Below are 16,473 nucleotides of genomic sequence, written 5' to 3'. Positions count from 1 at the left end.
GCTGGTGGTGTAGTGAAGCTAATAACTCACTGATGCATATTCATGAATGCCAGATAATACATTAATGACACTATGCAAACACATTCGATTGTGCTCTTCCAGTCTCTCCAGAGAGGAGGTTTTGCCTTGGTACAGGTTACTGCATGCCATCTCCTGTTATGTCCACCCACCCCTATAGCTTGTTCCAGACTTTTGACAGTCATGACCTATTCATTATTTCAGACAGGTCATAGGTTTCTGCTCTGACTGGACCTTTGTCCCTCGGGGCTGGGTGTTCTGAGGCTGGCCATGCTATCCACGATGGTGGTGTACGTCTGCAGAATCCTCTTCGACAAGAGCAATTCCCACCTGCTTTGAGTATTCTCCAGATGGATTTTCAGATATGCTGTCAGGATTGATCACAGGAAAAAATGACTTTTTTGAGCTCCGTGGCTGAAATAAATACAATGAAGAGCAAAGAACAATTGTTCGGGGTGGATTTCACCAACACTTATTCTTCTCAGACTCACCAAGAACTGGAAATAACCACAACAAGCTTGGTGTACATTGATCACACCGAAGTCTTCCCTTTCATCTCTGAATACCTTTAAGAAAAGGAGAGCTTGACAAAGAAAGACCATTCTCTCTCCTTGCACTCATACATGCCCAGCTAGGTAAGTCTGCTCACCTTGCTTAGAAAAAGATCCTATGTGGGCATCCATGGAGGATGTTAATTGTATTCAAAGCAGGGATTTAAACAAGGCTGTCTCTTCTTTCAGGGCAGGTCTACTGAGAGAGAGGAGACAAGGCAGTGGGGGGTGCAATGTCTGCAGCTGAGAGGAATTAGGGTGTTGGCCAGTGTGAGGAGAGGCTGTAATGATTGCGCATTCTTTGAGTTCATTGCATTCCCACAAAAGGCTCTGCCCTCATCCCACCTCTCAGCGCACTCTATTAGGGGCAGTGGTTCAGAAATGATGCAGAGAAAGGAGGGCTATTTTCTGAAGAAGTTATCCAAACAGCATTTGGCATCTCCTACCTGCTCACAGAGCAAGCATGACCCTGGTTAGCTTGAAAATACACAAGCACAGCCATCACCAAGCTACATCCCAGGGAATAGTCCCCAAGCAGCATTCTCACCATTACAGTAGGGAGGTATCACCACCCCCAAAGGGGCTTGGTGCTGCTCACCATGGCCCAGCACCCATCTGCACCAACCTTGATCTACTGGCAACAGTGGGATACATTCCCATGAGGTGATCAGTTATTGCCTAAAAGTCCACAAACAAAGAGCAGTTCCCAACGTTTTGCAGCAGCTCCGATCCGGAGATGAACACAGCGATTCCATCTCTGCACCCGCAGCTTCTCCATGACAGGCTGCCAGAGACTTTCTCAACCTTTTTTAATCAAGGACCATGAAAAGGTATTAATAACCCCCTCCTGGAGTTGCTTATGTCACGGTGTTACAAAAGAGTTTGAAAATAAAGGTAACATTCAAGTGTTGCTTTGTTTTTCTCCTATTTGTTTTGTTTGTCTGGTTGTGTGGGTTCATGCAAAAAGGAAAAGTTTCCAGTCATTTCACAGAGCTTCTTTGGATGTCTATAGCTGAGTTTAGAGACCATGCTGTACCTACACACCTCTCCATCCAAAAGGTTTGCAATTTCCCCATGGTGTTTGCATCCCCATAACACCATTTTCTCCAGCCCTTCCCACCCAACAGGAGCAAAAAAACTGGAGCAGGATAAAAAAACTCTCACACTGTGAAAGGGAGAGAATGATGCCTGGCCGGGTTTCATCCGTCTAACTTTATGTGTCACCAGTTCGGATGCATAAATCTGAGCGAGTTGTCTAGACGCCTTTTATAGTCGATGGAGAGAAAGAAGAACTTCTCGGGTGCAATTCAGCCCAGCTGGGAGAGATGAATTGTGCTCTAGAAGGAACCATCTCTCTTTCCCGACCGTAAAGCAAAGTCGCGGCGATAAAGGAGCTCAGACATAACCGCCTACCTCTCAGCAAGCTGCAGTTAGCTGAGAAAAGTCCCACTCAAAATAACCCACAAACAACTGCCAGCTTCCCTAAACAGCTGTTATGGTGTAACAGAATAAAAGCATCCAGGGAAGAACCACATCTCAGCAGTGTGCTTCCCACCGACCTCAAACCAGCACAAGCCCCTGGCCACAGCGAATTTATCTGACCTGGGAACAGACCTGTTCCAAACCCTGGCTTTAATGCACTGTGCCAGAATTGGGGACCAGAATTTGGGGCTGTGGAATGGCAGAGGAGCTGTGCTCACTTGGGTTTGGGTTTTGCAGCAGAGGAGAAGTTGGACAGCATAAGAGAGGCTGCAAACCCTCCCAGGGTGGTGTGGGCTGTGCCGTGCCAGGAACAGCATCTGACTCCCGGAGGTGCAAGGACAGACCACTGAATTACAAAAAGGGCTAGAATATTGCTGCAGATTTTCCTGACAAAAAGAGGCTCCACCTTTTCCTCCTTCCCAAACATGGGAAAATTTCTGAAAATATTCCCTCTGCTCCATTGGAGGCTCCACCAGCACACACACACACACACATACTAGATACACAGTCGTTCCCCAGGTTTGCTTTTCAGATTTGCCTGTTGACATTCCCCCTCCCTTCTTCCCTCCGTCTCCTGCTCCTTGCTTCCCCCACTCCGTGGAGACACCGGCGCGACTCGATTCTTTATAACATTCACCATCACTGCGAGAGCCGGGGCTGCTTTGAAAAATAATAATAAAAAAAAAATTTCAAAAAAAGGAAAAAAAAAAAAACAGGGAAAGGGAGCAGTGGAAAAAAGAGAGAGAGAAAGAAAAGAATGTATGTCAGCTCCAACCCGCTGCCGCTCCGGCATGCACACGGGTTGCCTTTTGCTCAGCGCACATCAATGCCTCTTATCCTCCGAAGTTATTTCCCCTGGAGTGAACCTATCAAAGATTTTCAGCCTCTCTGGAGAGAGCAGTTCCAGATAACACTAGATTCCCTTGTCAATTTTGCCTACCAGGCTCTGGCAGCATTTTCTACCTGACACTCTGATCTTGACACACACGTACAGAAGAAGCGTGTGCGTGTGCATGCGTGCGTGTGTGTGTGTGTGTGTGTTTCTGGAGCTGTTTCCTCCTGCTTTGCAAGCAACGCAGCTGCCTTTAGACTGCAGAGAGGAAGGGAAAACCTGGTAATGCTTGGCATCTGTATAGCACCCTACTCATCTGTGATTCCTGTAGTGTCTTGCCCTTCTTGTAATTACAGTAATTAATATAATTACACTAATAATAATGATTATTATTTAGGGTGTGCCAGATCTTTCTGAATACAGCTCCTCCCCTGAAAATCCTGGGCCTATATTTGTAAAAGAAGTCACTGTAGGATTTCCAAATAAACGCTCCCCACCAAAATCCTGCTGCTAGAACAGCTGCGAATTCAAAAATATTCATCCCCTCTCCTCTCTTTGCTGTGACAACAGTGCTGGAAGGACCAGCCACTCCAACAGGTTCCTAGCACGTCTCTGGTGGTTCAGATAGGTCTTTCTGGTCACTTGTGATTTTTTATTTTTGGGTGGAGGGGAAACATTGGTAAGATCTGCTGGTACTGACAGCCCACCTGGGTGGTTTGTTCAGCCTTCATCAGCATTAAGGCACGAAGGCAGTGGCTGGTGAGAGGAGAGACTCTGTGCAACCCCTAAATCAGCATCCCAAGAAGCCGTGTAATTACAAGGCTCTACCTAGAGGGCCCAGAGCTCATTAGCCTCTGCAATAAAATAAGCAGTTTATAGGTGCTGTAACTCACGCTGGACCAAAGGGTGGGCACATCACGGCGCAGCGAGCTGCAAGGCACAGCTGCTTGCCTGTAGCTTCAACCCCAACCAAGAGTTTTCTAAAGCTCCAGCACACCTGATACCTCATGTGCCAAATTGGTCCCCCAAAACATAGAATCATATGTGCCAATTAATGACTTCTTTCTATTCTGTGTTTTCCCCCTGGGCTCTGTGTCCCAGGATGACATCAGACCCAGCTCCAACGTGGAGTGTGATCACCAGCTCAGCTCCCACGCCGGAGCAGGAGGACAGTGGTAAGACATGACTCTGGTGTGTTACCCAACCCTCCTTCTCCTTCTGTAGCAGTGCTATCCTCAACACATGCACGGATAGTAGAAATCACTGCTCTGTGGTTAAACATAGCCCTTGATTATTTGCACTGTATAAATGATCTTCCAGCTTTCTGCGTATCACCCAGGTCATGCCCTGGAAGTAACATTGCCCCCGAGGGCAATGTGAGACTCCCTGAAGGCCTTAGTGGTGTGGAGGAGGATTCCTGAATGCAATTTGCAGTCGCTGTTACCAACATTAAGTCAAATAGAGGAAAGGGAGGCCCAGATCCACCTCAGCACCCCTTGGATACTTGAGTGAACCACCCAGTCTAGGAACCCACCATCAGCATCACGTCAGGACTCCACCACCTTGTGCCCTTAAGCATCCACATGGTTTTTGCCCCAAGGGCATGTCCTCTCCAGTGGTGACTGGAGAAACAGGAGGAAGGCAGAGAAGGTCAGTGGAGCAACTGTGCTAGGGAGCGAGAGCGTCGTTGCTACACCTATGGAGGCCACCTGGACATCCCAACCAGACCTTGGGGCTTGGCTGCTTTCAGCTAGTGCTGCTGTTCCAGCTGCAGCAAAAGTTTCCCCATTATCCCACACACAACCTTGCAAACCCAAACACTGCCATAATGTTTATCACACTCCCGTGGGTGCAGTTCTCCCACAGTGTGCAAACAAGGAGACCATGCAGGAAGAAGAGTTGCACTGGACAGTGTCCATATGGGCTCTTCCAGCCATTGGGGGACATATAGACAGCAAATGATTCCTGAAGATCTCCATGCTGAAACTAAAAGCTGTTTGAAACTCAGCAGCACAATATAGCCCCTCAATATCAAATCCAGCCCTGGAGAGGACAGTTTTAATTGCAAGCTTTGCTCAAGGGCTCACCTGCGTTACTCCAGCCCTGTAAATACCTGGGGTATTGGAGATTACCTGGGGATTGGAGACCTGGGCTAGTTCATGCTGTTCCCCCTTTGGGAGTTTCAACGTTTGCCAATTCCAGGAAGATCCAATAACATTTTAAAGGCAGGATGTGAAATTGGATTATGTGGGACTCAGCCTCTGAGCAGAGAAGAGGTAGCTCTCCTTAAAGGCCAACAGCATTCTTTCCTTTTTCGCTGCCTGGGACCTTCACTGAACCTTGAATGGTGAAGCACACAGTTATTCCATTTCACCTTGCAGCTGGCTTGCTGTAATTGCTTATATTTGTCAGCTTACTTTTTTTTTTTTTTTTTTTTAAAACGCCATGAATGGATTCATGCTGCATGTACGTGTAAACCAGAGTCGCTGCCCTGCAACAATAGTTCCCTGTTATTCTCTGCTTTGTGCTCACAATGGGAGAGATGCATCCAAATAGGACAGAAAAATACTGCTTTATAAACCTGAAGTAGGTACGCAGCATCTAATCCAGCCATCCATCATCCCTCTACTCTAATCTGCCTAAAGTCAATGGGGACAGAGAGGGAAGAAGCAAGCAACAATAACAGTATCATGGTAACCGTGAGAGGGATGCTGGAGTGGATTGTCTGCTCCAGGAGCACAGGGAGGGGTGTGCAACCTCACACGCAGCTTCCCCAGGCTGCGTGTCCTGCGTAAGCATTAATCAGATACAAAAGGGCACATGTCACACCAGAATAACTCTGCTATTATTGTTATTTATTTCATGTAATGCTCCAGCTCTTTAGTCAGGTCAGAGCCTTGGTCTTTTCCTTCAAAGCCTGAAATAACTGGAGGTGTGCATGGTTAAGAGCATATTCTGCAGCTCTGATCAGGGATGGCACTTTGTAGTCAGACAGCTCCTGCTGTGTCCCCAGCAGCTTGGGCAGATGGGGGGTCACCGTGCCACTGGCTGTGTCGTGGAGCCAAGGGCTGAGCTTGGAGAAGGGAGGTGTAAAGCATCCTTCCCTCCCAGCAGCCCCAGGAGATATTTCCCCAGGGCACAATGGCAGCCCTCATCCTGACAGTGCTTAATGTGATGGTACGAACTGAAATGTGGACAAGATTAAAAGTAAAAATTATCTCTGACAGTTTCAGCTTTGCAAAAGCTGCAGTTTCCCCCCAGATATCACTTCAAAGGGAAGCCTGGAATGAACCAGTTCCCTGCTCTGCTCTCACAATGGGTGAGACCCATTTGTGGTGTCATCATGAGCTGCAACCACAGCCCACCACTCCTACTGTCTCCTGTCCTGGGATGTGTCTGATGATGGCAGAAGGAATGGTTCTGGGCCAAGGGGTGAGACTGAGACCTTCTGCAAAAGGCACCACCTGATGTGAACTCAAAGAAAAAAAAAAAAAAAGAACCCTCTGGGCATTTGCTCCCGTGGAAATGGAGCATAAAAGGCACAATTTCATCTCCTTAGAGTGTTGCTGGACTTCTCTAGTCCTCTTTGATACCCAGGTACCTACTTTGTTCCAGGAAGGAACAAAGGGAATCTGCAGTAGGAATCAAGAGGGTGTGGAGTAATTACCCAAGGAACAGGGTCTTTAGAAATATTTCCGATAAAAAACAAACCAACCAACCAAAACAAACCCAGAAAAACAAACCAGGAGCACTTTGGGGCTGCATCTTTCTTCTCTCTCCTCCCATCTTAGTCACACAACGCAGGTTGCCCTCTTGCAAGAGGCCGCAAAGAGGCGAGGAGAGATAGCAGAGCAAACACACGTGCCCAAGGTCCATGTTGCACTGCTGCTTCGTTCTGTGGCTTTGCAGGAGCTGCAGGGATGTGACAGCAAAATGCAGCAACCAAGCTCAAGAGCTGCCAGCATCATGATGGGGGAGTGTGAATAAGGACACAGGAGAAGCTGTTAGTGCAGGGTAGATGCTGAAACAGCATTAATCCATTTGGCAAATCGGTGCCTGACACTGCATAAAACTGCACTGAGAAATAAAGAGAGTGTTTGGTTGAAGTTTGGCAGGGTGTGATTTATGTTTGCTAATGTACAGTCTGCAACAGCGAAAGAGAGATTCTAGTATATTCAAAAGAGAAATCCTAGCATATCCCTGCTTCTGCATCAATGAGGCATTTTCAGGGGTGCTCAGTCTGCATCTGGATGGCAGAGGTGGCTCCCATACTGCTCTCTCTTCTCTCCTTTCACGACAGGTCTCTCCGGCTAGCACATTTAAGTCTAAGGGCTTGGCTCACCAGCAGATCGTCACACTCAGTGGTTCGTGGATGGGACTGAGCCCAAATCCATTCTCTGTAGTTTGATACCCAGCTCTGCCTCTGCTATTAAGCCTAAATAACAAGCAAGTTTAGTGGCTGAAAAAGCTGCCAGACCATTGCAGCTTTATTTAGTCGTATATGAGGTGCATTTGGGGAAGTGGTTTTTGCAGTCTTCCCTCAGACAGGCATGCCCACAACCTGCCTGTGAGGTTGACCCATCCCTGCAGGATTAGGAATGTGAAAACCAACCATTTCCCACTCTGCTAGCCAACAGAGCATCTACTGCAGGGAGCCTTTGTGTTGGAGACATGCAGCTCAGAAGTGTCCCATGGTACCGTTGGAGTGTCTCATAGTGGATTTGAGAACTGGTCACCAGCCTCAGATGGGATCTGAAAGCACCAGAACGGATGGATGGATGGATGGATGGATGGATGGATGGATGGATGGATGGATGGATGGAGATACTACCCAGCATTTGCCATTGCCTAAACCCCAGAATTACCATGACAATGTCATATCCAGCAAGGACCCTACTGCAGATGCCTGAGAAAGAGACCTTTATATTTAGAAGGCATTCAGAATTTTTCTTTTTCTTTCAGGAATTTGTCTGTCGGAGTCACCATTAGCCGGGGTCCTTATTTCTCCGTGCGGGAACAGAAACGACGCAACACCAATGTGATGATCAGGTCGTCCATCTTTTTATTATATATTATTGTTTTAGGGTTTTTTCTATTCATTTTCTGGTTACATTTATACTCTACTAAGTTCCGTACACGCACTCATCTATCTTCTAATAGGCTACAGGTCATCTACACGCACTGTTCACGTGCCTCTACAAGCACTTGCATTGGTTAATTGCAATTAGCACGTAAAGCCCAAAACTTGCCAAAACTCCCTTATCTCATACTCTGTTTTGCTCAGACTTGTGTGCTTTTGCTGACCACAGGTGTTTCTCACTTATCTGCTGTCTTGTGTATTTTTGCCAGCCTTATTTTGCTGGCCTTGTCTTCGTCCTTGCATTCTTCTGTCTGCACTAACTTTCTCCCAGCGCGGCCCAGACTCCTACATTTGTCCAATAGTTTTTTTGAACCTGTGTAAATGTCTGCCATGAGAAGGCAGCCGGCAGAACAACTCGCCATCTGAAGGATGTTCTTGTGTTTGTTTTCAGCTTGCTTTTTGCAAAGTGTTGTCTGCCTGGCAGAATTGATGCCTCCTTGTTACTGTAGCAGAAGAGATGGTGAAAGAACTTTGTCTCTTCATTCCTCAGTGGCATTTATGGTTTTACAAACGTCTACTGCATCCACTCTCAGCCATCCCTTCTTTAAAGTAGTTACATTGCATTATCAGGATCTCATTTCTGGCTCTAAGACACAAACTGAGCAAGATTTGCAAGGAAATAGGAGAAACTACCTTTGCAATGCCCATGCTCCTGGCTTGCTACAGCCCACTATTGTCTCCAACGGCAACTTGCTCTGCAGCCCTGTACAAACCACTTGAAGTTGTATTCATCTCTCCTAACTCTGTCTAAATTTGAGCCATTTTACAAGTCAAACCTAGATACCTGCTTTAGGGGAAGATAAATTCTTCTGTAGACTGCCAAGGGACTTCAGCCACCAGCTCTTGCAGAGGCACCTATATCGTAGCTGGCTGAATCCCACCTGTATGTTCAGGGGTGGTAAATTCCTCCTCCTCCCCACACACCTCCCTTTGCCTGTCTGTACAAACAGAGGCAGCTTCCCCACCTCATGGCCTTATTTAGAAGCTCAATTAGTTTAATGGCTGTAAAGTGCTGGTAAGATGGATAGCACTATAGAAACACTGCTCTCGGGAAGTACTTCCACTATTTTAAAAAAAAAAAAAAAAAAAGAAAGCCACCTGACAAGTCTGTGGCTAGAAGGGCCAGAATGTCAAAAGAGATGGACAGTGAATAACTGAGAAGGGAATGGGAATTACAATTCATCTTCCAGTTGGCATTTGTTTCATTTTTATCTCCACTTCAGCTTCAATGCTCAAGAACAAGGTAAGAGGAAGGAGTTTTGTTACTGACTTAGTACTGTCTCTGATGAAGGGCAAGAAACCCTCCAGTGCACAAAGACTCCCCCTCATCTTCACATTTCTGCTTCTTCATGTTTTACTATTTCTAAGGTAAAAACCAGACAGGGGCAGTGGGGGGGAAACCAGCTGAAAAAGACCTTCTCAGACTATTTTTTAATATCATAAGGAAGTGGAGAGGGGTGTTAACCCTCTTACTGTTCTTTTGGGAGTCAAAACAAGTCAGGAAGATGCAAACTTCTCTCCAACACATTTTTCGCTGTACTTTTGGTTCGTGGCCCTTTCCCTTGCTGCAAGCCTGGCCAGTGTCACTAACCAGTGCTGAACGTACACAGCACTCAAGGCTCCTTTGAGCTTTTTCTGCAGGCAGCTCCGTGCAGTCATCTCTGCTGTTTGCACAGCTGAATGCCTGTAATACCTGAGTCAGGGCTGAGCGCAGTGCAAATCCCCCCAGCTATCAGGAAATCCAATTTTATGGACACGGCTAAATTTGTGTGATGTGTTGGTGGATTAATTCATGAAGATCATTGCCTTCTCAGTACTGTAATTCAAGCTCTTTTCTTACAGGGGAGAGAGGCAGGCACACGGATATTTTCACATCATGGGGCCAGTCAACAAGTGTCACAGTGGGATGCAGAAGCAGCATGTAAGATTGTGCTTGGCCGAAGGTCAATACGACTATTATAGTGCTGCATGGGATTGGTCAGAGGTTTTAAATGAGCAGTCCAGATAGGTTAATTCTGATTTCACGGATATTGATAGGTCAAAAGGCTTCCAGCAATTCCAAAGACTGTATGTATGTATAGTCCATTCTGGGATTTTTTGCTGGATAGATGTAGACTGGCCTAAATCAATAAATCACACCTGTTTTGTGGGTCAAGATGGAGAGGAAAAGCTTTTATTTGGGAGGCAGCACTCTGCTTACACTGTGATACTGCCCCGTGTCCTTCTGCTCTTTGCATTTGTACTGTACTTTTTCCCTCCATGCCCTAGGAAACCTGCAGGTTCTTGCTGTGCCTTTCTGGTGTCTCTGGCCAACACCACTCCAAAGCTGTTTATCCCTGAACAGGTAATACCAGTGCTTCCCTTAGAAGGGCCTTCCCAAAACAGATAGAGAATCATAAAATCATAGAATCATTTAGGTTGGAAAAGACCCTTAAGATCATCAAGTCCAAACATTAACCTAATGCTACCAAGTCCACCACTAAACCATGTCTGTATTATCACCATTCTTGTACTGGTGGAGTCCCTCCCATTAAAATAAAAGCCAGAGAACTTCACTCCCCCCATGTAGGGCTGTTTAATTGCAGCATCACTCCCAGAGACAGGAAGATAAATGATATTTTCATCCTCCTTTACCTTAATGAGAAAACTGAGGCCCAGAACAGCTGTGATTTGTGGAAGAGTAGTGTGGCTTTCCCCACACCCAGCACCTCTTCAGCTTATGTTTTTCCACGGGTTGTTCTACTGGTCCTGCAGTGGGAGGACCCACCACAGTCAGCAATGTCCCCAGCAATGTCATCATTGCCTTCATCTGCCAGACATGAGACATCTGTTTCCTTCAGCTCCTGCACTTCCCATTGTACAACACAGAGGACAAGCTCTATGTCCACCAAGAAGCTAGACATCCCTTGTGTCAGTCCAGCACCTAAAGCATCAGGGTCACGAGCAGCTCATCACAGCAATTGCTGCAGTCATGCACCAGAATGTGCCAAGTAACACAGCAATGCCACCAATGGCATGGGGTCACCAGTTCAGGAACCTCAGTGGAAAACCATTGCTTGCACATTTTATTTGTCTTTGCAATGAAATGCACATGAACAGGGATCTCGTTACAGGTGATACTGGGGGTAAAAGGAAACTTCATGATTTTAGTGTCCCTCAGGAATTCAGCTCAATGGGATCCATCACCTGCAACCTCCAGAACCCCCATGAGTCAGGACCTCTCTGCACGCAGCACCAGCAGTTTGGGGTTGGGATGGATCTTAAAGCACATCAGGGAGGTTGGGGGAATAGCATTTGCTCTATTTCATGGATGGAGGAAAAGATGAAGGCAGCAAAGACATAATGGGTCTCAGGCTACATGGGATCAGTTACAGATTTTGGAATAGATGTAGGAAAAGGATGGTGCATGTATGAGTGTGTATGTGCATACAGCCGTGGGTCCCACTAAAGTGACTGGCAGAACCTCCACTGTCTTCTCCAGAGCAAGGATTTCATCCAGCAGCTCAATCCCCCTATGACTTACATGAATGTCCTTCATATAAATACTGAACAGCCCTGATGACCAACCAGTGCTGCTGGTTTCTGCATCTCACCTAATCCCACAGCATTCTGGCACCAGTTGACAGCATCCCACAACATCTGTGGGGAATCACTGGAGCTTCCTGAGGATTGATGGGACCCTGGGAAATGGCAGAAGTGAAAGCCTAAGGAGAGTCTAGTCTGATGGAGTCTCATCTTAGAAGAAGAAAGGAAAAAATGTGCATCAGATGATAGGAGGAAGGACCTCATGTCACCCTACAGGACACCTTAAACATTTTACAGACTGAAATACCCACAGGCATGTGGTCTGTTGTTCCTGCTCCCAGTTTATGCTCAGTCTCTCCCCACCCATCTCTTTTTCCTTTTAAAATCTAATTTCTCTAGCCTTCTGGAAGCAGCCAGACATGGTTCAAGAATGACCTTCCATCGCCTCCATTAAAATCTGTCTCCCTCTCCCTTTCTTCATATACCTGTTTATATCAGTTTCAGATGAATGGAGAAGGCCCACTGAAAGTGTTTTTCTGGGATATTTTTTCACAAATTGGACCATTAAACCTAATTTATGATATTAGCAAACTGTGTGGCATTAAATAGAGTAGTATTTAGCACATAAAATATATTTAGAATATTAGAGATTGGGATCATTTTCTCTTTACAATGCTTAAAATGTGTTGGAAAATGAGGGAGAAGTGCATTAGCTGAAGGATCAGGTTGTAATTCAAGGCTGAAGAGTTAAAGCTCCCTGGACCACTGTAATTTTGACCCCTTCTCCAAATCATTATGCTAGGACATAGGGCCTTTCATTACTTGAGAATATAACACTGGGCTTTGGGAGCTTTAACTCTGCATTTTCTGGCTCTTATGGGTTTAAATCATAATTTAATGTTCCATTAAAATAGTTCTTTTTCTTATTTTTTTCCATTAAAATAGTTCTTTTTCTTTTTTTCGCAATGAGTTAACTTGGAGAGGTTTTTGAGAGTGAAAGGAAATTTAAAATGTGGGGAAACTGGAGAAATTGACTCGATTCTTACACAAAAGCCTTTTTGGGGGTACTTCAAGAGAAGGTGAATACACTAAAAACACTTTGTTCAGGGTGAATGATGTAGCGAGACCTTTGTACGAATGAGAATCAGACCCAGCATGTTCATAAAGACAAAACAATAAGCCCATGAAATAAACTTTTTTCATTTTGTTTCACTTGAAAATATGTTTCAAAATATGTAAAAAACACAGCTTTGTGTTTTTAGTCAAGAGGATTCTTCTACTTTTCTGTTCTTCCTCTGAGCTCACCTCTCCTCAAATCCTTCGTTCCTTGTTCTTTTACCAAGTAATTTCTGTGATGCCCTCTGCTCCCCTCTGGTCCTACATCATGCCTTTCCCCATTTCTCCAGTTCCTAAAGACTACAGGGGTGCTTCTGAGAAGCCTCAAGATTTTGATCTAAAGATCTTTGATACAGAAAAGATGTTTCTCTGGATTTGTAGAACACTGCACAAATATGCAATTATTATTAATTTTTATGTCTTGTGTGCAGGGTTTTAGGTAGATACATCAAGTTTACAATACCATTGTGCTAGACTTTTCTCATGCATATCCTACGTATCCACCTTATCAGAGAGAGCTAAGGGGTACAGTGTCCTGTTGGATGGTATTGTGAGCAAGGGATATGCCATAAGTCACTATCAAGGTTTCTTTGTGTACTTGCTTGGACATCATGACACTTCCTAACTTGTCCAGGAGTAAACTGGTACCAGCTTAAAACATCACAGCTATTAAAAGCAGAGACATAAGATTTTATAGGGTCTAATGGATAAAATGTTTATAAAGATGGAAAAAAGGAGTGACAAGCACTCCTGGTTCACAGGACACAGGGCCCCTTTCAGTTCCTTGCATCCAGGCCCAGAACAATGATGCTACCAAGAAAGCTAATGGAAGACCAGCTCATGTTGCAATAATGTCTCTTGCCTACAATGCAAGAACATCCCAAAATGTGCAACGTAGTCAGCAGGGAAAACAAATTAGCAGGTAGCTGGAAGAGAGAACAGGGTGACAAGCATGTAGCAGGCATTGAGAGAAGATTGCATGGATTATCTAGGAACACATCTGGGTATATGCAATAATCCAGCAAGGAGCTGTAATCATAACCTGACACTATGACTTATTATAATAAATATTAATTAAATGTTGAGTACTGACATCAATCCTTTTCCTACCAGCGTGACCTCAAAGTCTGTTGGAGATCTCAAATCACAGGCTTCTGTTGTTTTCAACAGCCTTTGGACCAGGCCATTTCACCCACAGGAAAAACCTGTTGCATTTCAGAGCTGTAACAAGAATGCCAGCAAGAAAAAAAGCAGAGACTGAGTTAACAGAGTGATCTGTCGTGTGAGGTCTGGAAAAAAAAATACTTCTGTGAAATAAATGGGAACAAATGTTGAGACCGCGGATGGTGTTTGCAAAAATGGCAGCCATTGGCCAATGCTTTCTTTCTCATTATTCCTCATTTGTGGAACAAAATAAGACATTATCTCCAGGGATGTTTTCAGATGTAAATAGATGACTAGGCATGTTCAGATGATTTTTGCCATCCCTAGTGTTTATGTTTCATATCATTTCATGGGCACACTTCAATCAGATTGCATCAAAACTCGTGGCCAGATCAGGGGTGTTTTGACTGAAATGAAGATTAAACATTACTCAAGACAATTTACAGCCGTCCAAAACTAGATCTAGAAGGAAACTGAACCATTTGTCTGGTACTTTCAGAGCCTCAGGGGTAGGAAGTTCTGTGCAGATTTATATTTTTTATTTCTATAGTCTTACAACCGCTCACTAATGAGAACAATTTCTCACATCCTCAGTGTATGTAGGACACCAGCATCGCAGCTTTTCAACCACAGGGCTAGATACGAGCACGTTTACGTCTGTGCATATCCAGGGTAACTAATGGAGCAACTGGCGTCTGAATCAGACCCACAGCTTCAGGTCTGCAGAGTCACTTACCAGCCATGTCCTCCTCTTTGTCATCCAGGCTGTTTGCACTAGACTTGAATCATAGCCAGACATAGCCAAGATTTGGAAAACTTGAGCTCTCAATTCAAGTTTTTCAGGCTATCTTTAGGTTTTTAGCATATTTTTTCTTCTGTCTCTGAGTTGCAGCACATATCAGGACTTTAGGTAAGACGCAACATTTCAACAGGGCTTTGTTACTTGAAGAGGAGCATTACTTTGGGATGTGATGGGCATCACCACAGTTACGTCCTGGTCAGAATTTTCCAAAAATAATCAGTGGTTGGGAGCTTTGTGAGAGGGGAAGGGTTCAGATTGGGTCACCATTGTAAGCTGGGTATTTTAGACAGCAGGAACACACTGTCTGCGTGCTTTTCTTGGTCCATTCATCTTCGGATGAGTTTTGATGTTATTTGCTTGATCAGGTCTAAGTGATTCTTTGGGAAATTCCCTTTTTTCCATGATGCACAAGCTGATAGCTGGCTGAGGGGAAAAAACCATCATGAATTTCCTATGAAACTGATGTCTCAAGGCAAAAGAGTAAGCTGCTTTTCTTGCTGCTGAGTCTGGTGGTATGGGGAAAAGGCAAGTCGAGAAGTCATGCTGCCAAAGGAGAAGCATCTTCTTAATTTCCTGTAACTTTGCGGTCCCTGCACAGTGCCATGGGAAAGCTTTGGGACTTTTATAGCTCCTCCACAAGATGGGTTGGAACTATCCTCAGTATATAACTGGGGAAACGACATTCAAAGACAGTGCCTCGGTGCACTGCATGTCTTCCCAATGACTAACTTTAATTGGATTTTTTTTTATTTTATTTTATACTGTTGATTCACATCTCACAGCACTTTGCTGTTCCTGACTCCCTGTCCTCAGCTGATGAGAACCAGGGTTGTGCATCTGTCTTTCACTGCTGTCGCATAAAGCAAGTCCTCTATGTTGCATACAGATGAGACTTGGCTCTCGCCTGCATGGGAGACAGAAGGGAATCCACAGGAATCACAGCTCCCCAGGTGTAAAAGTATGAAAAAAAAAAAAAAATAACAAGCTCACAGTTTTCAGAGAACTGGTGGAAGACACTAGTCTCTTCCTGTGCCAGCGTTTGTGATTTTACTGCCAGCCTCACAATGTCTAGCGGTGTCTTGAACCAGTGGAAGGATTGTATGTTAAAAAGCAAACTCCATGCTGTTGTCGCTCAGGAGCAAAGCTGGGACACGTGAGCCCTCAAGGGTATGAATCCAGAGGGCTGTAGAAGGACCCCAGATGTCACCGCTTTTCAAATCCTGAACTGTTTTCTTTTTGCACTTAGAATTGGCAATGGTAAGATTAATGGCTGGATTCTACCTATGTCCTCCAAAGTTTCTTGCTATAATGTCTGATCCCTGAAGATTATCCCTACATCTTCTTCAAACTCTTTCTATTTAAACATTTCCTGTACAAAGCCAGCTTTCAACCCTGCATTTAAGAAAAATATTAAGCTGTTTTGTCAGAGAAGAGACACATATCAGAAAGGGGCTCTTTCTGCAGCATGTGCCTCAGACCTCCCCAGCTTCTATTTATGCTGCTTTTGAGCATAAGGATAGTTTGCTTTTATCTGTCCAATGGATTTCTGTTGCTGTGATCATTTCTCCCCTGGGAAAAGTGTCTGTGGCTCTTTCCACCATCGCAGAAACACAAAGGACCCCTTTTCCTTTTGTCAAGAAGCCAATGTCGAGAATTTCCTGCTCTCTCAACTGGGGGTAGTGACTGACCTGGAAAGAACATCTCAACTGAATATTAGTTTCCCCAAATGAAATATCACTTACCCTCTTCTTTGCAGTGCCAGTAATATGAATGGTCTCCAACCACTATAATTGCTTCGCGGTAGATTGAAAAAAGAAGGAGCAGCTTTGCTGATTTGTGGTTT

This window comes from Strix uralensis, chromosome 5 (assembly GCF_047716275.1).
Source record: "Strix uralensis isolate ZFMK-TIS-50842 chromosome 5, bStrUra1, whole genome shotgun sequence".
In the NCBI taxonomy this organism is placed as follows: Eukaryota; Metazoa; Chordata; class Aves; order Strigiformes; family Strigidae; genus Strix; species Strix uralensis.
Note: the sequence above shows the minus strand (reverse complement) of the source record.